The sequence below is a fragment of the Panulirus ornatus genome, chromosome 25 (assembly GCF_036320965.1).
Source record: "Panulirus ornatus isolate Po-2019 chromosome 25, ASM3632096v1, whole genome shotgun sequence".
Taxonomy (NCBI): Eukaryota; Metazoa; Arthropoda; class Malacostraca; order Decapoda; family Palinuridae; genus Panulirus; species Panulirus ornatus.
This window is the reverse complement of record NC_092248.1, coordinates 8,771,551-8,798,649: the sequence shown is the minus strand read 5'-3', so window position 1 is coordinate 8,798,649 and position 27,099 is coordinate 8,771,551. Positions and strand designations below refer to the sequence as shown.

General features: G+C 44.8%; 1 protein-coding gene across 3 annotated transcripts in view; it reads left to right on the top strand.

Annotated features, from left to right (window-relative positions):
• DopEcR (G-protein coupled receptor DopEcR) overlaps positions 1-27,099 on the top strand; it is a 142,720-nt gene that overhangs the window by 8,338 nt on the left and 107,283 nt on the right. For all 3 annotated transcript variants that reach the window (XM_071677500.1, XM_071677499.1, XM_071677496.1), the window contains exons 2-4: positions 10,254-10,438; positions 11,726-11,850; positions 16,437-16,526. The gene's annotated coding sequence lies outside the window, so the exon portion shown is untranslated. The remainder of the gene's footprint in view (positions 1-10,253; positions 10,439-11,725; positions 11,851-16,436; positions 16,527-27,099) is intronic.

Here is a 27,099-nt window from a genome sequence, read left to right as displayed (position 1 = left end):
AAATATTTTATTTAGCTTTATACATAAGTTATAAGATTCTTGAGCCTTGATAGAATTCTTGTCCTGCCAGACAATTGGCAAGTGTCAACCAACAGGATCCAATGGACACGTCCGCTTCCGCTTGTAACCTTCACTGTTCGGTACGGGAACAGTGTAGGGGAGGGAAGGCAGGAGGAACTGGATAGTCGGTGTCCGGGAGGAAGACAGTAATGGCTTGTTTGGTAGCGGAGCTATTACTAATATAAAATTCACGGCGAAGGTTAATCCGTTTTTAATATTTGTATTATTCATGTGAGAAACTGCAGAAGCTGGTGACTGAGTTTGGTAAAGTGTGTGGAAGAAGAAAGTTAAGAGTAAATGTGAATAAGAGCAAGGTTATTAGGTACAGTAGGGTTGAGGGTCAAGTCAATTGGGAGGTGAGTTTGAATGGAGAAAAACTGGAGGAAGTGAAGTGTTTTAGATATCTGGGAGTGGATCTGGCAGCGGATGGAACCATGGAAGCGGAAGTGGATCATAGGGTGGGGGAGGGGGCGAAAATTTTGGGAGCCTTGAAAAATGTGTGGAAGTCGAGAACATTATCTCGGAAAGCAAAAATGGGTATGTTTGAAGGAATAGTGGTTCCAACAATGTTGTATGGTTGCGAGGCGTGGGCTATGGATAGAGTTGTGCGCAGGAGGATGGATGTGCTGGAAATGAGATGTTTGAGGACAATGTGTGGTGTGAGGTGGTTTGATCGAGTAAGTAACGTAAGGGTAAGAGAGATGTGTGGAAATAAAAAGAGCGTGGTTGAGAGAGCAGAAGAGGGTGTTTTGAAATGGTTTGGGCACATGGAGAGAATGAGTGAGGAAAGATTGACCAAGAGGATATATGTGTCGGAGGTGGAGGGAACGAGGAGAAGAGGGAGACCAAATTGGAGGTGGAAAGATGGAGTGAAAAAGATTTTGTGTGATCGGGGCCTGAACATGCAGGAGGGTGAAAGGAGGGCAAGGAATAGAGTGAATTGGAGCGATGTGGTATACAGGGGTTGACGTGCTGTCAGTGGATTGAATCAAGGCATGTGAAGCGTCTGGGGTAAACCATGGAAAGCTGTGTAGGTATGTATATTTGCGTGTGTGGACGTGTGTATGTACATGTGTATGGGGGGGGGTTGGGCCATTTCTTTCGTCTGTTTCCTTGCGCTACCTCGCAAACGCGGGAGACAGCGACAAAGTATAAAAAAAAAAAAAAAAAAAAAAAAAATTATCTTACAAACCATATAATCTTCATCGCTATAGAGGAGAGATAAGAATTAATCATTGCATGATTATGTTGCACATACGAAGCAAATAAACGATACATCTGAGCTACATATTTTATTTATACATGTAACACAAGATATTATCATATATACATGTAAATAACAACAGATAGAATGAACAACAAAGTATATCAGTTAGCTAATCAATTATAGCTTAAAGTTTCCGATTACACAAAAAATGTGAATTATACTGGAGAACCTAAAAAGAAAAACGAAAATTTTATTGGAAAAAATTAACGGACATTATCGGACTAAAAGAAATCGAGTTATCGGAAGTTAACTGGTCCGATAACCATTATGGAAGTTAAGTTCCGATAAGAGTCCGATAACAAAAATTACTTCAATAATTATCTGTTATAGGAGTAATGCTTTTAGTGCCCAACTTTGGATTTTATGATCTTCATATCATGTCCTTAATATGGTTTACCCTGATGAATTTATGGAACAGTTTGTAGTGATTCTTGAATATGTTTACAGTACTTTAATGCCTTATTCTCTCTCTCTCTCTCTCTCTCTCTCTCTCTCTCTCTCTCTCTCTCTCTCTCTCTCTCTCTCTCTCTCTCTCTCTCTCTCTCTCTCTCTCGTATCCCATTGCTTTGGGCATTTCGGGCGCTGCATAGTCGTTGTGTTGTGTACATTTTTCAGGAAAAAAAAATCTACAGGTTGTGCTCTACTTGCTGAGCCTTTTTTTCTTTCTTTTTTTTTCAGTCCCCTTGGTTCATCCTTCTGCTGCAACAGGTTATGTAGCTATGTATAATTAGTACCACACCTCTACCAGATTGCACGTCTGTAGTGAGTACAATAGCTCAGCCAGGAGTGTTACAGGCACACAAACCGTTACTACGTCATCACGCTGAAGCTGCACCAGAAGTGTTATGATAGGCCCAGAGGAAGCACCACTGCTAGGTCCCCATGCTCCAGCTGCACAGAGAAGTGTTACATTTCCACAGGAAGCAGTACAGCTACGTCCCTGTGCTCCAGCTGCCCGCCATAATACACACGGGGACAGCTTGGGAGTAGCGTTTTGTCACCGGCAACAGCCGGGGGACTATTTTTCTCCGTAAATTACTCAGCTGGAGATTAATTTGGGTCATAACTGTGCTTGGAGGAGCGGGCCAGGAAGGCCACCTCTGGAAGAATGGGCCTGGAAGGTCGTCTCTGGAAGACTGGGCCTTAAGGGTCACTTCTGGATGGTTGAGCCTGGACGGTGGTCGCCTCTGGAGGAACAGGTCTTTAAAGTCTCTTATGTAAGACCGGGCCTGGAAGGTTGCCCGTGGAGGAACAGGCCTGGTAGATCGCCCTTGGAGGAATGGGAGAGGAAGGGTGGGTCTGGAAGGTTGCCTCTGGAAGGAGCGGGCTGGAAGGTCGTCCCTGGAGGGCCGTATGGGATGGTGGGAGAGACGGGCTCTACACCTTCAAGCTGCTCAACTTTAACGTTAGGGGCGGCCTTACCTACCTACCTACCTCCCTCCCTCCCTCCCTCCTGTGTTGGTATGTGTCTTCTGGTGTGGTCTGTTGGTATGTGTCTCCTGGTGTGGCCTGTTGGTCTGTGTCTTCTGGTGTGGTCTGTTGGTATGTGTCTCCTGGTGTAGCCTGTTGGTCTGTGTCTTCTGGTGTGGTCTGTTGGTATGTGTCTCCTGGTGTGGCCTGTTGGTCTGTGTCTTCTGGTGTGGTCTGTTCATATGTGTCTCCTGGTGTGGCCTGTTGGTCTGTGTCTCCCGATGTGGTCTGTTGGTCTGTGTCCTCTGGTGTGGTCTGTTGGTATGTGTCTCCTAGTGTGAGTCTGTTGGTATGTGTCTCACGGTGTGATCTGTTGGTCTGTGTCTTCTAGTGTGATCCGTCGGTACGTCTTCTGGTGTGGTCTGTTGGTCTGTCTCCTGGTGTGGTTTGTTGGTCTGTGTCTTCCGGTGAGGTCTGTTGGTTTGTATTTCTTAGTTTGGTTTGTTGGTATGTGTCTCCTGGTGTGGTCTCTTGGTGTAATTTGTAAGTATACATATCTTAGTATGGATTCTCGGTATGTATGCCCCGCCGTTAGGGTTGATATGTGTGGTGTGGTGGCTGAGACGGAACGGTAATTTCAGTCATCTCACATGGCTATCTCGTAAAACGTTATCTGTCTCTATCTCTCTGGCTATCTGTCCATTTATATCTTTTTTTTTTTTTATGTTAGCTGAGATGGCATGGGGAGCTGAGGTCTTAATCAAGGGATGGAAACAGGTTTTAAGTTTAGCATGTGCAGAAAACCTACCAATGTATACTCATACATCCATTATTACTCGGCTTAACATGACAGAGTTGAATTATCATCATTTCTGTCTATGTTCCTTAGGGCATTACGTGTTTGCAGTCCAGAGTTTATTGATGATGAGTTAGATATATTCTATTGGATCCAAGTTAAAGTATCTGAGATCTTTCATTGATATGTACCTTAAAGTTGGCAAAGAAATCGTTTTATGGAGTTGAGCCCAAATCTCCCCTTGACACCAAGAACCTTTTAGTTCTCCCTTTTAATGATAATTTTACTTTGCCTCCCATGTTGCTTGAATTCTTTAATGTAAGTGTTGCCTTCAGCAACAACAGCACTATAAAGAACATCTCATCAGGAGCTCACCAGAAAGTTTTGCAGGATGCATCCTTAGAGTACCATGTAGAAACTGTGATACGTTTTATGTTGGGCAGACTGGTAGGCGGGAGTGCTACCGCTAGGCTATGATCGCCCCTAATAGGGAAATGACTATTCGAATTCTATGTCCTCGAATACCCTTCGTCTCACGTTGGTGAGCAACGGGGTCTACACCGGTCTTCGAGTACATAGTATTCGAATAGTCATTTCCCTATTAGGAGCGATCATAGCCTGGCGGTAGCGCTCCCGCCTGTTGCACAGGGGTCCCGGGTTCTGTCCTGGCTGTTGGAGGTTTGTATGATGTTTATATATGCATGTGTGTGTGTGTGTGTGTGTGTGTGTGTTTATATAAGTGGATGGGTTTTTCTTCGTCTGTCCTGGCTCTGCCTCATTAACACGGGAAACGGCGATCAAGTGTATAATGCACATTCGCCACTGGAAAGAGAAAATAGGAACTGTGAGTACTTTCGATTATTCCATCCTCAGACAGACTTGGGGAGATACAAGTGTTGAACTCCTTAAAAGCACACGAGCCAGCAGTCAGGCGGGGCTTCACTAATCCCCCGTGCAGAGCAGGTGGCCAGTGAGGTCTGATGATGTGACCTGACGTCGCTGACCTTCCTCCCCTTACATGGTGTGTGGACAGGGTTATTCTGGGCGATACTGAAATATATATATATATATATATATATATATATATATATATATATATATATATATATATATATATATATATATATATATCCCGGGGATTGGTGAGAAAGAATACTTCCCACGTATTCCCTGCTTGTCGTAGAAGGCGACTAAAAGTGAGGGAGCTGGGGGCTGGAAATCCTTTCCTCCCGTTTTAAATTTTCCAAAAGAAGGAACAAAGAAAGGGGGCCAGGTGAGGATATTCCCTCTTAAGGCTCAGTCCTCTGTTCTTAACGCTACCTCGCTAATGCGGGAAATGGCGACGTATATATATATATATATATATATATATATATATATATATATATATATATATATATATATATATATATATATATATATATCAGGTACCCATTAATCGACCATACCAGAGAGGACACTCAACAACTGGGTTGGCTGAGGGCCAATTGTCGCGCGCATGATTCAAACCCGAGCGAGTCTGTGTATGAAATATAACAACGCTAATTAATACACCACAATATTTATCTATTTATTTATAGATTTATTTTACCAATTTTTGTTTCTTTGACATGTAGAACAGGAAAGAAAATATATATGGGAAGTAAAGGATGTTTTTATATGTCCACTGCAGGGGGGGTTTAGACCACCACCAACAATTACTTTGTCAACACGTGCTCTGACGCCATCAGGGCCTGACAGCTGTCACCCCTTAACTTCCCGTGACAAGATATGTCACATTCATAATGTACCAGTTAATATTTGTCAGAAGACAACTGTACTGTTCAAAGTTTTGCTGGTGAAAAGACCTCTGTTGAACGGTATACACCCGTGGCACTGTTGAACGATATACACCCATGGCACTGTTGAATGGTGTATACCCATGGCACTGTTGAACGGTATACACCCGTGACACTGTTGAACTATACACCCGTGACTCTGTTGAACGGTATACACCCATGGCACTGTTGAACGGTATACACCCGTGACACTGTTGAACTATACACTCGTGACACTGTTGAACGGTGTCAGCTCAGCTTTTTCTATGGGGAAAGCTTCATAGGCGTCTTTTGAAGTGGCATAGCGTATTGCCAGATACAAAAAAGCCTCATAACACTGGGGAGAGGCTGGTCAAACCAGCAGCTCTAAACTCAGGCACTTTGCATATAATGTGTGAAGAGATTGTATCACATCACCAGGACTTACTCTTCCACTCTGATGTCTGCTGGCTGCCTCGAGGGTGCGTTCGTGGACGGGTTACTGAACTAAAAGCTGAAGTAGAAGTTTTTCTCCAAGATAAGAAGCATAAACTGCTTCAAAGATCCTGCTTGGGTGGCAAAGCTAGCTTATTCAGGCGACATCTTCCGACACCAGAATAAACTGAACTCAGACACATGCAAGGCCCAAGTTAAACTACGATGGACATTTGTGGGAAAAAAAAAAAAAACAGTGCTTCATTGAAGAAGAAACTTGTACTTTGGAGAGAAAGATAAGCCAGGGCAAAAACGGCTGCTTTTCCAGAACTGAGTGAGTGCGGCAGTGCTGGAGGTTTCGTCAGAACCAGCCCTTGCTGACGTTAATTAAAGTGGTTTTTCAAGATCGTTGGAAGAAGCCTCAGGAGGAAATAGACAAAAATTTCCCTGAGTGTGTCCACCTTTGTCAACATAGATGGGTTAGGAATGTGTTCGGTGTGAGCGTCAGTGAAGGTAGAGAAGATATCCCTTGGTGCTCAAGAAGAAGTTATAGATCTCCAGGAAAAAATCAGGTGCAGAAGCAACGTTTTGAAAGTCTCTCGTACTCTGAATTCTGGGCTCAACTCAAGGATAAGCCTGTTCTGACTAGCGAGGCTGAAAAGGCTCTTCTCCCTTTTCTGTCAACAAGGATTTCCAGCTCCTGTGACGATCCGGACTATAGCAAGGAACCGTCTGAATCCTCAGCATGGTTTGCGCTGTGCGCTGGCCATCATCACATAGCCGAATCTGGAAGAGCTCGCCCATAAAACGAAGGAGCATCACAGTAGCCACTAAAACACTAAATGTTTTCTCCCTTCAAAGTTTTTGCAGTGACGTCCATTTCAAGAGAGAAGTGATCAGATTCCTGTCATTTGTATGATCGTAGTAAAGCATCTCATCATGGTAACCCAAATTTTTGTTTACTAAGTTTATAAGCCAAGAATCAGTGGTCAGATCTTGTTCGCCCATGAAGCAGCGTCATAGTTGCCAGTCAAAAGTCTGCTTTTCTGTGCTTTGCCTAATCTTGCAATATATTACATTTACACGAAGTTGTGCCTTTGATTTTTTTTTTCGATCAATGTAAGAAATGTCGAAATTTGTTGATTATCAAATTAAAGCTAAATTCAGTGAAAATGTATTGGATAAAACCAAATGAAGAAACACACTGAAACTGTGTTTCCGCCCTGAGGGTCGCTAGGCCCAAAAAAAATTGTGTTCAGGGTCACGTCCAAAAAAGTTTGGGCAACACTGCAGTGTAGGGGACCCACGTAAAATGATTTTTAATGGATATTCGAATATTCGTTAAAAAAAAATTGTTATTGATCGTCTGATGTTCTTTTTAGATATGCACTATATATGTATACTGGTAAAGGTCTGTGTGTATGTCCATACATTTACGTATATACAGTATTTTTTTGATATATACATTTGAAGTTTCCATGTTTTCCGTCAGATATTTGGGGAATGAAATCTTAATTGTTTTTTAATTGGCTTACTGACCGAAGTATATATATATACATCCTTTAGTCCTTCCACTGCGTCAGAGTTGTATATATAAGTCCCACAGTCCTTCAACTGAGTTACTGACTGGAATATAGAGAAACTGCAGTCCTTCAACTAGATTACTGACTGGAGAATACATATTCCCCGGACCCATTAATTTCCAGCAACAACGGGGGGAAAAAATGAACGTACTGTATTTGCTCTTATTAAACTTTTTTATATATAACATTTCAACCATTACCTTGGATTAGGGAATGATTTTCTTATATACAGAAAACCCACCAACCCCAAGGTAAATGTATGAATGGAGTAAGTGAATGCACTCAAAATTGCAGGAGTTTCATTCGTGCATACGTGAGGAGAGCGATCAAGGTATGCTCAACCTGGCAACTTCCACACCAAGAACTTCGACGTGTCCGGCAAATGTTAGTTAACAATGGATATTCAGATACCGAATTTGTGAACAACATGCTGGAGCAATACCTCGTGGCAGACAGACAATCTCAACGTGACGGCATTAAAGTTTACTACAGCATATCGAAAGGACGAGAAGGTCTTGCGATATATTGTGGCCAGAAGCTGCACTGCGATTGATGAAGACAAGGATATCGGTCTGGTAATATACTACAACAATCGGAAAACCTGCTCGCTCGTCATGAACAGTGGTATATGGTACCGATGCACTATTGAGGACTGTCAGCCCCACCAGACAAACTACAGTGGACGTACAGCCTTCACCCTGAGCCGCCGCCTCTCGCTCCAGTAACAAGAAGGTGGAATTAAAACCAACATCACGAACAAAAGCGTGGCACTAGACTAACGAGGGAGATTATAGTGTTTATAACACCAAAATCATGACTAGTTGCAGTGATCGAAGGAGACTACAAGATATTAGAAGCCACTCACATTTAGGGAGAAAACACCCGTCATCAACATCCAGACAAACATGACCACCGCCATACATCTCTTTGATGGCCCGCCAGTAGGACGCACACGGGTGGGACACGTCATTGTGACCCGCCACAATCTACCAAGTCTGCCAACGAAGGTCAGAGAATTGGACGAGCTTGAGCTGACCTCGGTTCCACAACCGGACAATAAAAGGTGTCGCTTGGTCATCCTTAACGTGTTTATGGATGGACTTTCTTGTGTGATATTCTGTGTCTTTCCTAGAGTGTAAGTTTTCTTTTATTTCTGTTTCCACATGTTGTGTATATACAAAGTTGGACACTAAAGCGATAATCCTATAACGTGATTATCGAAGGCAATTTTTGTTATCGGACTATTATCGGGAGTTATCTTACATAATCTTTATCGGATCAGTTAACTTCAGATAACTTTTTTTTTAGTCCAATAATGTCCGTTAATTTTTATAAGATGAATTTTTCGTCGTCTCACGTTTTTTTAAGTTCTTCAGTGTAATTTTTATTCCTTGTTAATTTTATTTCTTGTAATAGGAAAGTTTAAACTATAATTGGATATATGATTAATATACTTTGTTATTCATTCTATTTGTTGTCATCTGCATATATATATATATATATATATATATATATATATATATATATATATATATATATATATATATATATATATATATGTATATATATATATATATTTTATTATACTGTCGCTGTCTCTCGCGTTAGCGAGGAAGCGCAAGGAAACAGACGAAAGAATGGCCCAACCCACCCACATACACATGTATATACATACACGTCCACACACGCACATATACATACCTATACATTTCAACGTATGCATATATATACATACACAGACATATACATATATACACATGTACATAATTCATACTTGCTGCCTTTATTCATTCTCGTCGCCACCCCGCCACACATGAAATGACAACCCCCTCCCCCTGCAAGCGAGCGAGGTAGCGCCAGGAAAAGACAGCGAAGGCCACATTCGTTCACACTCAGTCTCTAGCTGTCATGTATTTCATATATGCAGAATATGTAGGTCAGATTATTGTTTGCTTCGTATGTGCAACATAATCATGCAATGATCAATTCTTATCTCTCCTCTATAGCGATGAAGATTATATGGTTTGTAAAATAATACAAATATTAAAAACGGATTAACCTTCGCCGTGAATTTCATGTTAGTAATAGCTCCGCTACCAAACAAGCCATTACTGTGTCCCTCCCGGACACCGACTATCCAGTTCCTCCTGCCTTCCCTCCCCTACACTGTTCCCATACCGAACAGTGAAGGTTACAAGCGGAAGCGGACGTGTCCATTGGATCCTGTTGGTTGACACTTGCCAGTTGTCTGGCAGGGAAAGAATTCTATCAAGGTTCAAGAAACTTTTGATTGTTATGTATAAAGCTAAATAGAATACTTGAAAAAGGACAGATATAAGCTGTTCTTTTTTTCTCAAAATGGATATATTATCCCTGGAGAGAGGGGAGAAAGAATACTAGTAATCATCCCCTCCCGTTTTTACTTTTCCAAAAGAAGGAACTGTGAAGGGGGCCAAGCGAGGATATTCCTTCACAGGCTCAGTCTTCTGTTCTTCACGCTACCTCGCTATCGCGGGAAATGGCATATATATATATATATATATATATATATATATATATATATATATATATATATATATATATATATATATATATATATATATTTTATTTATTATATTTATTTTGCTTTGTCGCTGTCTTCCGCGTTAGCGGGGTTGTGTGTGTGTGTGTGTGTGTGTGTGTGTGTGTGTGTGTGTGTACTGACTTCTAAGTCTTCTGCCTAACTCATGTATCTCCCCTGATGATGTAATTATACGCGAAAGTGCACTTAGGACTTAAATCGTTTTTCATCTTTCCTAGAGTTTATTAGCAAATATTAGATCACGCGCATCGCTGTGATCTGCAATATATATATATATATATATATGCGGTAGATTTATTAACAAAAACTGAAATTGCATTGACAGGTTGTGCGAGAAGGAAGGAGAGTGTGTGGGTGAAGGTCGTAACCCCAGCAGTTCCCACCTCGCTGCTGGGATATACAGCGAATTTCATGGTCCGGCAATATTTATATTTCTCCGAAGATACGATGTTCCAGCTCAGCTGTACGGAGGCCACTCCACCCATGAATAAAAGATCATCCTGAGAAAACGTACTTCTTGTACAGCACATTGGTTTATCTGGGTGTAAAGTGTGGTGGTTATGTTGGTGTGGGAATGTGTTATGTGAAGAACAGTGTGGTTATGTTGGTGTGGGAATGTGTTACTTGGATAAGTGTGGTTATGTTGGAGTGGGAATGTGTTATGTGGATAAGTGTGGTTTTGTTGGTGTGGGAATGTGTTATGTGGATAAGTGTGGTTTTGTTGGTGTGGGAATGTAGTATGTGGAGAACATTGTGGTTATGTTGGTGTGGGAATGTATTATGTGGATAAGTGTGGTTTTGTTGGTGTGGGAATGTAATATGTTAAGAACAGTGTGTTTATGTTGGTGTGAGAATGTTATGTGGAGAACAGTGTGCTATTGTTGGTGAAAATGTGTGAAAAACTGTGTGGTTATGCTGGTGGAGTGGAGTGTGTTACGAGGAGAGCGGTGTGGTAGCATTTGTGTAAGTCTGTTAAGTTGAGGTCAGTGTGCGTGTTTGTGTGTTTATGTTGGTCTAAGACTTATACTGTCATTGTGTTTTTATTGTTAAATGCTTATGCTGAAGTTAGTGTGTGGTTATGTTGGTTTAAGACACCTTTAGGTCAGTTTGTGGTTAGGTTGGTGCAAGACTGAGCTATGGTTAGGTTTGTTTGTCTTTGCGTTGGTATGAATATTATTGACAGTCCGTTATGTTGGTGTCATTATGAAAGACCTAAAACAAGTCAGGGAGTCTGACCACATATACAGCAGCTACCTAGGAAAGGCTTCAGAGTCTGATCCCATATACAATAGCTACCTACGGTAGGCTTCAGAGTCTGATCCCATATACAATAGCTACCTAGGATAGGCTTCAGAGTCTGATCCCATATACATTAGCTACCTAGGATAGGCTTCAGAGTCTGATCCCATATACAATAGCTACCTAGGACAGGCTTCACCCCGAGTCTCGATCTAGCCTATTAGATCTAGACAATCCGCTTCTGGACGTCTCATCTGAGGGCGGCGGTCTCCATGAAACCAGTCAAAGTAGACTAAACCCTTCTATAGCTTTTCCGGATTATAGAGTTAAGATGGCTGCTTTTTCGTCTCATGTAAACATAAAAAAAAAAGAATCTCTTTTGCCAGCATTTATGATTTATAGGGTTTATTAATGACAGGATTTGATTAATGGGGTTTATATTGCATTTGATTAATAGGGTTTATTAATGAAAGCATTTGATTGATGGGGTTTATTAATGACAGCATTTGATTGATAGAGTTTATTGATGACTGCTAATTTATGTTTACCATTGGTTAGGTACGCCACTGCAAGACGACTGGCAAGGTATCTCGTTACAAGACCGTGTTGGCAAGGTACCATCCATTATAGAGCCATTGGCAAGATATTCACTTACATGACAGTCACTCCCAAATCTGAGTCAGGTGAGTGAGGTTCAGGATGTGTGTTTGACCAAGGGTAGTGTCCGGCAGGGACTGCTCCACTCTCTCTCTCTCTCTCTCTCTCTCTCTCTCTCTCTCTCTCTCTCTCTCTCTCTCTCTCTCTCTCTCTCTCTCTCTCTCTCTCTCCTTCTGACTAGTGTCACCATTAGTTTCTTCCTTCCCGCACCTTAACTGCTTGTTTACCTTCGAACTACACATACACCCTGGCGTCCAAACAACCCGTCATGTTTGGAAAAAACCTTCAGCCTCTGCCCACCTCAACGCTTGTGGTGGGACTTCGCTACTCACACCCACCACAGCGACTTCCCCGCCACAACGACACCCACCCACCTTCGCAAAGCCTTCTCCCCACCACCTCCAACACTCTCCCCCAATCCTCCCTCACCAACAGCGCTAAGGAGGATCCCCATGTGACCTTTCCAGCCTCCTGCATGAATTAACAGTGCCTCCTCCGCCAGCTTTACTGCCTCCCGAACTCTTGCGGACGGCTGTAAAGATGGCCACACTGCTGCTGCTCCGGCTCGAAGATGGCCGCAGTGCAGCGTGAAGATGGCCACACTGCTGCTGCACGAACGTGGGCCACACTTGATGCATGAAGGTGGTAAAATGGTTCTGGTCTCGGTGCAGGAAGATGGTCACAGTGGTAGGCGAGTGGATCCACGATCCTCGGCACCACTGAGAAGGAGCAGTTATGGCAGAGAGTACGGACGGTGAGTGGTGGTGGCATCTAAGGCTGCACAAGAAGCATATACAACAAACAGAATCACTGCAACAAATGATAGTATCCAAACAAGGAAGTAAACTATCAGTAGATGGATACCATACGTACAGTTGGTTCAGCTTACGTAACTTAGTTACTGCTACTGACGTAGAAGTAGATTTACTGAGGTCAACCTAACTGTACCACCATGAACAAAAGACCTGTGTAAAGCTAGTCTGGTTTGACCTCTGGCATCTTTTAACACAGCCATTGTATAGCATCGGAACCAGTCTGTATTCCGCTCACACGGCAGATTAAGGTCATATCTATCGCCACAGTCAGTGCAGATGTACAGCTACATCTGTATATATACGTGAAATGTCGAGTCTTTTTCTTAAATACCAGGACTTCTGGGTAGTGTGTGTGTGTGTGTATTGGGCAAGTTATCCGTGAAAGACGACGTCAGTAACCCGGTAGGTACGTGTTTGTTTACCTGAAACTGCAGCTCGGCTTTTGGTTCCGCCAATGCGCTTGTGTTCAGAAACATTTGAACTGGAGAGATAGACGATCATACAGCTCTGCAGAACTTTTTCCTTTTATGGTCTCATTCATATCCGCTCTGGATGCTTCCCGCTGGATGAATTACGAGAAGAAACCTGGAACGAGATAGAGCAAAAATATAACAGCACAGGAAGGATAGACCAGTCGTGGCCGTCTCATGACTATATTCATGAAGGATACAACGATATTTCGTGGACTTGTGTAGGCTCTCCTCCTGTCGTGCTGGCATCAATATCCCGACCGTGCATGTTAGTGTGTCTGTCTGGGAATATGCAGACGCTGTGTTCGATCTTGCTCAGAACCGAGCGCCGTGCTTACAGGGCACCAGGCTACACACACAGTCGTATCTTGTGCTACGTGACCCACAGGGAACCAGGCTACACACACAGTCGTATCTAGTGCTACGTGACCCACAGGGAACCAGGCTACACACACAGTCGTATCTTGTGCTACGTGACCCACAGGGAACCAGGCTACACACACAGTCGTATCTAGTGCTACGTGACCCACAGGGAACCAGGCTACACACACAGTCGTATCTAGTGCTACGTGACCCACAGGGAACCAGGCTACACACACAGTCGTATCTAGTGCTACGTGACCCACAGGGAACCAGGCTACACACACAGTCGTATCTAGTGCTACGTGACCCACAGGGAACCAGGCTACACACACAGTCGTATCTAGTGCTACGTGACCCACAGGGAACCAGGCTACACACACAGTCGTATCTAGTGCTACGTGACCCACAGGGAACCAGGCTACACACACAGTCGTATCTAGTGCTTCGTGACCCACAGGGAACCAGGCTACACACAACAGTCGTATCTAGTGCTACGTGACCCACAGGGAACCAGGCTACACACAACAGTCGTATCTAGTGCTACGTGACCCACAGGGAACCAGGCTACACACAACAGTCGTATCTAGTGCTACGTGACCCACAGGGAACCAGGCTACACACATGTATCTAGTGCTACCTGACCCACAGGGAACCAGGCTACACACAACAGTCGTATCTAGTGCTACGTGACCCACAGGGAACCAGGCTACACACACAGTCGTATCTTGTGCTACGTGACCCACAGGGAACCAGGCTACACGCAAGCTTCTCTCGTACTACGTGACCCAGTGGTTCCCTACCGTAGCTGTAGCACTTTCGACCTTCCCTCCCTCCCTCCCTCGCTCCTTCCCTTACAGGACGTTGCAGCGAGCCTCTGACTTCATATCAATATATCAGCGACTCGTGTTTGCAGTGCTGTGCTGTAGAACCCCCTGGCGGATGACAGTGCCTCCTGCGGTGGTTGTAGGTCTGGCGGTACGGCCGCAAGGACTGTCTAAAGGCATAGGAATGGCTCTGTTATCGAGGATCCCGCCGCCTGCCCCGGCAAGGAATGGCCAATTTGTCTTGCCGGATTGCCTGCCACATGTCTTGTTGTGTGCTGAAGCCACACACACACACACACACGCACACACACACATACACATACACATACAAATGTTGCTACACGTATCTCTTGATGTATGGTATTGCTGCATGCACTGCTGTTGATGTATTGTCTTGATGTATGTACCGCTGTTGATGTATTGTCTTGATGTATGTACCGCTGTTGATGTATTGTCTTGATGTATGTACCGCTGTTGATGTATTGTCTTGATGTATGTACCGCTGTTGATGTATTGTCTTGATGTATGTACCGCTGTTGATGTATTGTCTTGATGTACGTACCGCTGTTGATGTATTGTCTTGATGTACGTACCGCTGTTGATGAACGGTGTTGCTGATGTGCCAGAACTGCTGTATATAGTTTTGCTACATATACGATTACTAATGTAGTCTTGCTGCGTGTACCAGTGCTGATGTATGATTTTGCTGCATGTACTATTACTGCTGTAGTGTTGTTACATGTACCAGTATTGATGTATTGTGCTGCTGCATGTATCATTATTGATGTATAGTGTTGTTGCACAATGTGGAATGTCGCTTCATACTGCAGTGAAGCTACGCTCAACAGTGGATAGTGCTACTTATAGTAGAGTGGTTCTGTATAAAGCCAAGTAAGTGTACACTTAGATAAGCGAACCCACATGTACTTAGGGTTGTGTACAGCATGATCAAGTGGCACTGCTTAAGCGAGGTTAGTGGGGGATATATATATATATTCCCTCGAAGGCTCCAACCACAGGCACGTCCTCAGTGAGATCAGGTCTTGATTGATGCCTAAGATGGGAGTTAAAGAGACGAAGAAGGAAAAGTTTTATGAGTGAAGCGAAACGGACGAGCAGGCACAAGGTGTTGGTTCTAGAGGCAGACTTCCTCAGACCACGAGGTGGGATTCCGCATGGTCCACACACCTTTCTGGCGTCCAGAAAAAGATGTGTTTTTTAGACAGTATCAAAGAGGGAATTGTGAGGCCGCTAATTTGCGCTACACATTACTAAGTGGCACTACATATAGCAGCGCGGCAAAGTATAGGCAGTGGCCCATTTTTCTGAGTGGCGTTACGTAACACTAAGGTCAGTGAACTTTAAGAACAATGGACGTAAGCGAAGCAGATTAACGTTATATGGCTGTCGTACGGAGGTGATGTTACATGTTGCTGGTGGGTTAACGTCATAAAACTTGACGCTACATATAGCTAATTGGCGCACTGTGTCACAAAGAGAGCGACCCGACCTGAGCGGCTGTCTTGACACACACACACACACACACCGTGAGCGGCGGTGTAGGACACTGGCAGTGTGGGATACTGGGACACAGGCGGTGTTGGATACGGGGGGGGGGGGGGAGAGAGAGAGAGAGAGAGAGAGAGAGAGAGAGAGAGAGAGAGAGAGAGAGAAGCAGCGGGTTGGTAGTATTGACCAAGCCTAGCCTTACCTCACAGTCTTGAACTGCCGTGGTCCCACACACACACACACACCACACACTGACTATCCTCTCATTCACCAGCACAGTCTGTGCACGTGGCTACCTTTGTTAAGTGTTTATACGTACACATCCCTCGTGTACATGTGTGAGTGACTATAGCCTCTTATGTTGTGTAGATGACCAGATGCATGGGAACAAACACACGCCTCCAATTCTGAAAGTGTATTTATTTACTGATACGCCGGTTTTAAAGCTCACACATCGTCAGTTTTTAGAATCTGTGATGATTTTTACAGTAAGGGGTCCAGTCAGCCTCACACAATTACAAGCTTGGGAAGGGCACTGCTCATCGTTACCATGTTACTCTGTCGTCAGGGAGGGGGTGAAGGTAACGACCATCATCACTGTTAACAACACTTCGTCATCTTCTCTTGTCAGGGGCAACCAGAGAGAACCATCGTAACGAGAAGATAGTAGCCTCGATGACAGATGAAGCAGCGATGTAGGTTCTCCAGCAGCAAGGACCAGGTAGGTGTGTTATAAGTACTTACGTTGTAGGCCTTCCTTCCTTCCTCGTACACGACCGAACCGTTCACAGTGTTTCAGACATCGTGTACCGGACAGGCCAGCTCAGGAGCACAGCTGCACAGCCAATGATACCTTTAAGATACTAACGGAAAACGTGCGTGGGCTGTCAACATAGATTCATTCCTGACCCCGATCTACGCAGACTGTAACGGAATAATGAAATGTGACAACTTTACTTTTGTGATTCACAAACAGACAAATTTACGAAATACAGTACTGCTGGGTTCCTCCCCAAGTTTATTTCGTGCACACACAAGACATAATTTAACTGTGCTAGTGTTTGCGTCTCCTGCAGATTCTATTATACACTTGAGTAGTTTTATGGTTTATCTCGCCAGTACTGAACTGTTGCCTTAACCACACACACACACACACACACACACACACACACACACACACATATATATATATATATATATATATATATATATATATATATATATATATATATATATATATATATATATATATATATATATATATATATATGTGTGTGTGTGTGTGTGTGTGTGTGAACGTAACCACTATATGTTTCCACATCCTTGTGTGAGCTGAATGACTGATTATATGATAATGGTCACATATTCATCTCAGTAACTTTCCTTTTCGAATTTGTATTAATCATGTAATTATAAACATACATCAGGTATAGTTTGATGTCATGTTCGTTACAGCTGATGTCAATTTGTAATCTGTATTATTTATGTTGCATACAAGTGAAATCTGTCACATGATGATGGTGGAACACACGTGATGCAGGTTTGAATAATTAATTTTATCAATTCTTAATTAGATGCATAAACGTGGCAGTGAACTAGGAAGGAACATACATGCTCATTAACTTTTGCACGTCACCAGCACTGTGCAAGTCAATACAGAATTTACATGTCTTGCATCATGTTCTGTTACCCACAGGGTCAAGATGGCAGGTGACACACGGTAAGTTGATTAATGTTTGATTTGATTGATCATGACTGCACATAGTGCTTTAAATTTTCCTTTAGATGCATACCTAAATACCCACAGATTTGAAGGTAAATTTCAGCAATTTTTATATATTATTTATATATTTATATATTATTTTTATATATTTGGTATGTGTTAATTAGCTCGCCAGTATCAGTCCAAATTAAATTCCTCTCACAATGGAATTGGCCAAATATACAAATATACGTGGGTGTGTTGTGTACATTTTTTTTTTTTTTGACCTGCATGGATAGGAAAATTAAATCAAATATGTGTTTGGCTTACATATTTAAAAACATGTATGGTTATTTCCTGTTTGTTCATAGTAGTTATCGGTTACTACTTGACATATACAAGTACACGAGTTGCTTTACACATAAAAGATACATTTCTGTGTTGCAAGGATATATGTGCGTACTGGTGGAATAGAATTCTTATGTCGTCACATTCGTTTCCTCTGTTCAGGCTACAGATTTTCCTCAGGGGTTTACACGACGTGGTATTCGACTGCTAGAGAGTTAAGTAGTTACCCGGGAACGCTCCAGTGGACTTGAAGAGGACTTTTTTTTTTGGTTTGTTTTGTCTTTCGTCTCCCAGTTACCCAGATACTATTGTCTTGTCTTTTCTTTCTTTTCCCCCGGCGGCATTCCTCTGTTCCTCAGCGACTGACGTGGAATAAAGCGGCCATCATAGGATGATTCCCAAGTGTTGGTGCTTTGACATGGTAAGGTGTGTCGGTGAGGGTGTTTTCTTAACTAGTCTCGGCTTCTCACACAGTGTCGTACATACACTATCAGTTTCCAACTCTCTCTCTCTCTCTCTCTCTCTCTCTCTCTCTCTCTCTCTCTCTCTCTCTCTCTCTCTCTCTCTCTCTCTCTCTCTCTCTCTCTCTCTCTCTCTCTCTCTCTCTCCCGGCCTGTATATTTGTCTCTTCGTCTTTCCTTGTGTTCACCTCTCATTCATTTCAGTCTGTACCCATACATTTATCTGCTCCGCTCCTTCCTTCCTTCCCCCGCGAGGTAGTAATCACACTAGCATAATGCACAGCAGCACCAAGAACTTGGCCGCCTCGCTTCCTCATGTTGGCTCCGGCCGGGCACAAGCTTATGAAATATAGAGGAAGACTCCCACCCTCTCATTTGCATCGTAAGTCGCCATCACTGTCATTTCCCTGCGCTGGTCTGATATTTGCAGTGCGCGAGCGGAGACGGTCCCCTCGGCAGGAGGACTTGCCTGTAGGAGAGGTTCTTGTAAGCCCTTCGGCAGGAGGACTTTCCTTCAGGAGAGGTTGCTGTTGTGATGGTGTGGGGGATAGACTGTACGGTTGTATGTCATCGTGATGTGTATAATTTGCATGTCACCGTGACATGTTTAGATTACGCCTCTCATGGATGGGTTTAGACTTGAGTCGCAAAGAAAAAAGACGAATGCGACGACTTACGGGTCGACATTTTTCGTGGTCGGTGTTGTGCCAGAGGGTGGGAGGAGGAGGAGGCGCGCGGGGGCGAGCGTACGTTGATCCACACACCTCCGGCCGATAGCGATCGTGGCTGCTGAGACTCCAAGACTGGGGTTGCGATAAGGATCGTTCCTTGACGCCACACAACATGAGTCGGCGATGGTAAGCTGATACGCCAGTGGAGGACATTGATCGTACTCCGGCGCGCTCCCTTCTAGGAAACGGCGACCGTTCCCCGACGCGGTGTATTGCACGGTGGACGGCTGTTGGCCTGTGTCACCGGGATGGAAGCTGAGTATTCTAGTGACGCTGCTTGATGGAGCGTCCGCCATTCTACGCTCCAGCTCGCTGACGATTCTTGATAACATGACGACGCTTGCCCTGACCACTCGTCATTCGCTGACACATGATACCACCTGATTACTCTCTGCAACTGACCAGTCGTCATTTGCTGACACATGTTACAACCTGATTACTCTCTCGCAAGAAAGATGGCTCATGTTTTATTCATAAACAGTATTACGTTTCCTCCATTTTAAATCTATTTACTTTTACGTCTGATATCTGAAGTAATTACTATGAAACACACCTGTTGACACAACAATAAACCGTTGCTCATGTTAGAAATTTTAATGACGAGTGATTACATCTTTGTGTATGTTGTTTAACGTGGTGTTTGCAGATATTCCCCCACGTGGAAAAAGAGAAATGTTTGGTTTTCGCGTCGCAGGGAAGATGTGAGTGTAAATATTGGTACAAGAAACTCACCGGTGGCCTTCATTGATCTGTATATATAAGGCGCGGAATCAGGTCACACTCCTCTCTCTCTCTCTCTCTCTCTCTCTCTCTCTCTCTCTCTCTCTCTCTCTCTCTCTCTCTCTCTCTCTCTCTCTCTCTCTCTCTCTCTCTCTCTCGTAGAAGTTCGTAATAGGGTTAGTGGACAGTGAGAGAGTCTGAGAAAAGAAAACTTTCTTTTGTCATCACAGCCACTCCCACCTCACTGCTCGCCACCAACACCGCTCGCCATCACCAGCAATGCTCGCCGCCACCACCACCACCAGCACTGCTCGCCGCCACCACCACCACCAGCACTGCTCGCCGCCACCACCACCACCAACACTACTCGCCACCACCACCACCAACACTGCCCGCCATCACCACCAACAACTGCTCGCCACCACCACTGCTCGCCATCATCACCACCAACACTACTCGCCACCACCAGCACTGCTCTCCATCACCACCACCAACACTGCTCGCCACCACCACCACCAACACTGCTCGCCACCACCAGCACTGCTCGCCATCATCACCACCAACACTAGCAAGGCCCGAGAATCTTCCGGCAGTGTCGCGTGGGGATTCTGTGTCTGACGTCACGTAAATTGAATCTAATAGAATCATTTTTTTTTCTCCCTGCCACCGTCACCAGGGAGATGGGCAGGGAGAGAGAGAGAGAGAGGTGGAGGATTGGATAATGATTATGGACCCATTAATTTTCCCCATCACCACGATGGATGGGAACCCCATCCTCTCTAACCCATCACCTCGATGGATGGGTACCACCTTCCTACCCTCATGATCACGACCGTTCTCTCCCCATCACCATGGTCTTCGCCGAAGTTCGCAGGAATTCGGAAAATCTGCTGACTTTTTGGATTTTCTAACCTCATTGGCCCCACCCTGGGTCACTCCACTTTAGGCAACTCTTTGTAGCTTATCATTATTATTATTATTATTATTATTATTATTATCATTATTCCATTTTTATCATTACGTTTCTCGTGCGGTGGACTATGAGTGGATAGTGTGTACGGATAGAGGCTAGTAATGGTAGGACGAGGGGGTATTGTTAATGTTGATTTCTGTAAGAATTCTCATATAGATCCATGGCACACGGGCCTATATTTATATTCTGGAGACTGAAAGATGTAGACTTTTCAAGGAGAAATAGGTATATTGAATTCATTATTCTTTGTAGAAATCTCTCTAGGTGTTATGTTGCAGATTTAAAATGGCAGTCAGTTATGATAAGAAATGGCCCTAAATTGTTTTATGACTCAAAAGTATAACTAGAATTCATTAGAATTTATTTTTTTTTTTTTTTACATTGTTGCTATCTGTTGTGAGATGGAGACTGGAGATGATTCTGCTTAGGGACCTGAAAGATTTATCAGCTCATGAAGAAGAAGCTGGATCATCCCAGCTTATGAAAACTGTCCTTGAATTTACGAAGAGCAGCTTTAAAAGTAGGTTCCCAACAGGGATGAAGACGGAATTAAAACAGGAAAAAGAGAAGAGTTTCATGGCCTGAAACGCTCTGTCCTTGATGCGTCAGACGTCAGAGCAAGACCTGCCTACCAGATGATGACCTCGGGGATGGATCTGCAGGAGAGGATGGTACACACACGACTCCATTCCAGCGATGTGATAGTTCTTTAGGTGACGCTGCCGGACACATCTGGTTCGTGGACTCGAGAGTTGGGTGGTGGCTGGAAGCCAGGAACGGGCTTGAGGCAGATGGAAATGAGATGATGTTGTTGTGGTAGTCTCATTCCGTTGTTTATACATATCTTGGGGGGATTTCCTCTACAGACCACCTCACCCGGACTGGGTGAGTTAGCGCCTCTCTGAGGTCCACCACCCCGAGTCCTGAGTCAGGGTTAGTTAGTGCTGGCCTCCACCAGAGGGCTTGGCGGCGGTGGTGGTGGCTCGGCTCCTGGCGGTGCTGCGGTGGTACATCCTCCGAGAGCGGGGTCTTCATTCGTCTTGAGTGGTCTTTCTTTTGTTTTATGTAGCGTAGAGCGACTTCGTTATTATCACGCCTCTCAGCTGGGGCTCCGGAACCCGGTGGTTCTCGTCTGTATCGAGGAGGAAGGTCGGCCTCCTCCACACAAGGGGCGGGGTGGACTTTGTCCTCTCCCAACCATCGCGAGATCGCACGGTAGACCCTCTGTGACCCTGGTAATGAAGAGTGGCGAGATTTCCCCATCCCTATTCCCTGGGAATTCTGAAGTTGTTTGGGGCTGTTGGGAAAGAGGGGTAGAGAGAGAGGCCAGTCCTCTCGTGGTGACAATGCTCACTGCCATCGTGCCCTTCCTGATGGACACAGCAACACCACATTCGTGACTAGTGCTGATAATTCTCTCATCCCTTAAGCGCAACAGTCCGACTCGTGTGGACTGTGATTCGTCGCTTGAGCTCGACAATGCGCGTAGCGATCACGACGGTATGAACCTTGGGCATTGATGTACTGGCATTTAGCTTGAACCTTTCAGGACAGGTCAGAGATTGTACTCAGATGGGTCTTCGTGTCCAGGGGTTCGCGCTGTCGTCCTCAGGCAGGTGAACAAGAAGAGGTTAAAGAAAACATAAGTAAATGCAAGAAAAACGATAGCTTACTGCAAGAGCTGAACCTAAACTTGAAGGCCATTTTATAAGGAATAACACACACACACACACACACACACACACACGGGACCAGCTTGGATACCAAATTCGAGTAGCCTATTTTTGTGGCTGAGGGAGGAACGAAGGAGAGCCAGTGGTGTTGACTACTCGCAGAGGCTCGGGAGGAGGGAAATTGGGTCAAAGAAGTTAGTGGAAGGACGAACAAAGGGAAGGGTAAAAGGCGCAAGCCCCCTGGGGTGACAAACTGCTGGGGGGGGAGAGTAATTACCGGTAATTACGACGAAATTTTGCCAAAAGACAAGGTTAGCGCGTACCTCTTACCGCTCAAAAAAATTCTGAGTTTAGAGGAACGAATCGTGTGAGTAACGTGTTGTCATACGTTATGTGTGAGACAGAGAGACAGCATGTATTTGGTCTTAAAGCCAGCAGCCCATGGCTGGGTGGATGGGTGAAGCAGATGAAATATAAATCTACCCGAGCAAAAAAAAAAAAAAAAATAGAATGACGTTTAACATCCACTGAAGTGCTGTCTCGCTGTGCAACCTTTACAAACCTTCCCAACACCCAGGAAGTTAGCACCGGTAATGTACTTTCATCTATTACCTGAAGAGAGAGAAAGATACATACATATGTAAACTTCCAGTTGCCCGAACGAGTGAGGCAGTGGGCGAGAGGATGGGAAAAAAAATCCTCTGGTCAGCGTGGAACTTGAGACTTCAGTTTGGGAGGTCAGCCGATGTTTTTCACAGAATGTTTATAAACTACCAAGAGAAGCACATCAGACTGGAAGTAAATATGATGCTGTATAGACACCGTAACAGGGTAAGAAAGTACGGTGTCGATTTGATTTTTAACATCTTCACGAAGAGATTTGAAGATTGGCTAAATGAACAACCCAACAGCCGACAGACACGATTGCAGTGTGAAGAATTAGACAAGTAATAAACAAAGGAAGTGAGGTGAGGGCAGTAATAAACGAGAGAACTCGTAAGTCGTAAACGTGAGTAAATGAGATACTGACAAATGAGGGAAGTGAGGCAGACCTTTGTTGCAGTGTTGTTGAAGCAGATATTGTGTGATGTCACGGATGGAGAGGGGAACATGTGTGACTCTTTTAAGTTGTGATGGAAATAAACGTGCCACTGGAAATGTAGACCAGAGCATCTGGAAAGGAGATTGGTGGTCCCTTGAACGCAACTATGCGACCGTGTTGTGACGACACTGCGATGCCTGAGTATAACCAGCCAAGCATTGGTTATAATAGCCTTTCCTTTGACCTGACCCTTAAGGCCATTATAGCCAAGGGTAGTACCGTCGTCATCAAGGACTGAAGGCATTCCATTGTTAAGAAGATAGTTAACTGCACTTTCCAGGTGAGAGTTATAGGAAACTTTATATGAAAAATGAAAACGAAGTAATCAATAAAAACTGGAAGAAATGATACTACAGTTGGGTGAGGAAGTAAAAGAACTGGATAACGAGAATATTAAAGCCGGTGAGGAAGTGTAAGATCAGTAAGGAAGGATGTAGGACATGTGATAATAGATTGATAATGTTAGGAAGATGGAGAGTGAAAAAAAACTAGAAAAATGAGAACACCAGCAGGACCCAATACGAATAATGATATGATTCCGCCTTGGACTTGGAGGTGCTGAGATGATAACGTGTGTAGGAGGACCATCACAGCACCAGCTGAGTTAAAAGGACTGTAGCTGAGGACTTAATGGTCCATCATACGAAGTGTACACAAACTGGAGAAGGAAACATTGGGAACACTGACGGACCAAGAAGGTCTACTAGTGGGACAACAGGACTGGAACTTCTGTGTGTGAAAGTGTTATGTTTGAAGATCCAAGGGGATATGTGGATACACATTACAAATTCCACGATGCATTTGACCTTGTCTCTGCCAAGGAAACTGGTCGAGTGTGCACAGCAGGAAACTAAGCCGGAGTAGTTAGTAAAGATGTTAGAAAGTCTTCCACCGATACAATGATGCAGAAATGGGTCCCCGCTAATGTAGACTTCCTCCGAGAAAGAATGTATACGAACACGAAGCACCAAAACAAGTCACATTGTCTGGGTAAAATGGTTCAAGTACGAAAATTCTGCTTGAGGATGTATGCGGGAGGGGCACTCTATTGTCTCCATTCAGATGCCTCTCTTCCTGGAGGTGGGTTCGTCTCCGCTGCCTCTCCTCCTCTTCCTCTTAAGTCTATTCATCTCACTTCAAGGAGTACTCACTGTTTTCTAGCGGGGATCTTTCAGCCGGACGCTGCTTACTGTTCCCTTGAGCTTTTATCATGCCGTCGTTGTTTCAGTGAATATCGTACGGAATTAACCTAGATCCTGTTTATATACGGGGTCATATAACTGCCTGCGATTGGCTTGATCGACGTTAATGTTGTTTGTGTTTGTATGTGAGTAAATTTTTACGTCATTGCCTATTTATCATGATCAGTTTCAACTGTACAGGGAGGAAGTCTGACACTCGTGGGACCCCATGTTTTGAAATTTTACTGTCATACGACTTTCTGAACATGTGTTTGCAGTCCGCAGCGTGCGTGCATGTATATTTTGATTGCGTAATTGTTTTTAGTTTGTTTGATCTGTGAACTGTTTTGTTTGTTTGATTTATGGTGCTGTTTGCTGGAATGCTGTTTGGACGGATGCTTTCACTGCCAGGATCCCGTCTCAAACCGTACGATAGTTTCGGCCAGGCGACAGGCAGACGGCCTCTGCCGCACCCGGTTCGGCGGCCGGTGAGTGGCGCCTGCCATCACTGCCAGGTGTACGATTCTTCAGGATGTTCCTTAGGAAAACTGAATGTTTATGTCTCTCTAGTCTCCGTACAGCCGCTGCCAGGGTTGCTTGTTGTCCACCAGAGACTGAAAAGCAAGATGGTGAACAAATAAACAAACATCTATGATAATAGGTAATCGATAGATGAATGAATAGGCGAATCGACTCCAGAATTTCATTTATATCTGCTTGATTTGTTTTTTAAGGCAATCCGCATCGTTACGTTGACGTCTGAGTGGGGGAATTAAAACTCACATTCATTACAGTAGTGCTGGTGGCTCAGTAGGTAAACCAGTAAACTGTACATAAAAGAAAACTAAAACAAAATAGATAGACGTCACATGAGGCGAGTATAAATGCCCCTCTCGTTTTAAAGTTTTATTCCGGCAGATATTCGCAAAGTTTGGCATTCTGATTTTACTCGTGTAAGAAATAGTACCTTTATCCAGGGCTCTGGAAACTTCCCCGTCCCGGTAGTTCAAACTTTAATATTACGAGAGGAAACTATACCAGCCTCAAGTACCTAGGGGGGGAGGAAGGTAGGCCCTCTTGACGTCACGGACAGGGGAGCCGGCAGCGCCCGGAAGATGGCGCCATCCACCCTCCCCGCACCAGGAGGGCGGGAGGACAGGAGATTGACAGCCGAAGGGCGCCAACAACTGTAAGGGGGGAGGGCGGACGCTCCGCCGGAGATTATGGGGATTTGAAGGATGGGGTGTTGGTGTGGGGGAGGCGCGGTACGGGTGGGGATGTGGTGGAGTTTGGGAGCGTGTATGGGGGGCGTAGGGCTTTTTGGTGAAAGAAATGAAGTTGGGTATCGATGACCCTCCTGAAGGGGCTCACGCCGCTGATGAAGGGGCATCTGCCGTCTGTGAAGGGGCTGTTGAGCCTTGGTGCCGTTGATAAGGATTGCCCTTAGCGTTGATTATGAGGATAGGCGTCGCTGGAGACCCTGTGTATCCGTGAGAGTGTCTTTGACGTTGTGAGGGGCGGCCCCAGTCCGTCGAGGAAGTAATCTCTTTAGCGTTGAGAGATGACGGTTATCGGCGTTGAAGACGAGGTTGTTTTTATCATCATTATGGAGAAATGACGTTGACTGAGGTTGGCGACATCAATCAGGCAGGCCCCCAGCGTTGATAAGGGGGCCCTTGAGACGTTGATGATAATAGGCCTCAACAGTGATGAAGGAAGGCGAGGGAGACCTTGGCGTTGGTGAAGGTCGTTTAGCGTGGACACGGGTGATGGATTAACCGATAGCATGGGGGTGCGTGTAGCGGCCGGCGTTCATAGGGTTCAGTGACTGTTGAGCTAACTTTACGGCGGTGGAGTGCGCGTTCGGCAGCGTTCATGAACACACCATTGATTTGTAGCGTTTGAGGTGGGTGCGTGCCAGAGTGCTCATGGCCGGGAAGGGGAGGGGGGGATTCCTGGCGTTCATGGGAAGAGGGGTTGGAGGTGGGGGGGGGGGGGAAGGTTAACGTTGTTGAGAGACGGGAACGAGAGAGACAACCCCCCTCCCCCCTTTTGCATGCAAATCTTATATTGATCTGCTGTGATTTAAAGCTGTAAGATGACTTGTGGCTGGGCCTGGGTGGTTTCTGTGATCTACCCTTTAAGTATGCCTCCTCCAGGCCTACACCCGCTCTGACACACACACGTGTGTAAAACACTCCTCCCCCTCCTCCCGTAACAGGTAGATAGTAACCACACTACCCCTCACAATCCCTCCTCCTGACTTTCTACCAGTAGTTTTGGTCGCACATTCTTTCCTGTAGATACCGGCGGGTGTCCGCCTACGGTGTAGTAGTGGGCATGGCCCTTTGGAGACTCCCCTCCGACTGTCACGGACCCGTGCCGTCCCAGCCCGTCCTGACA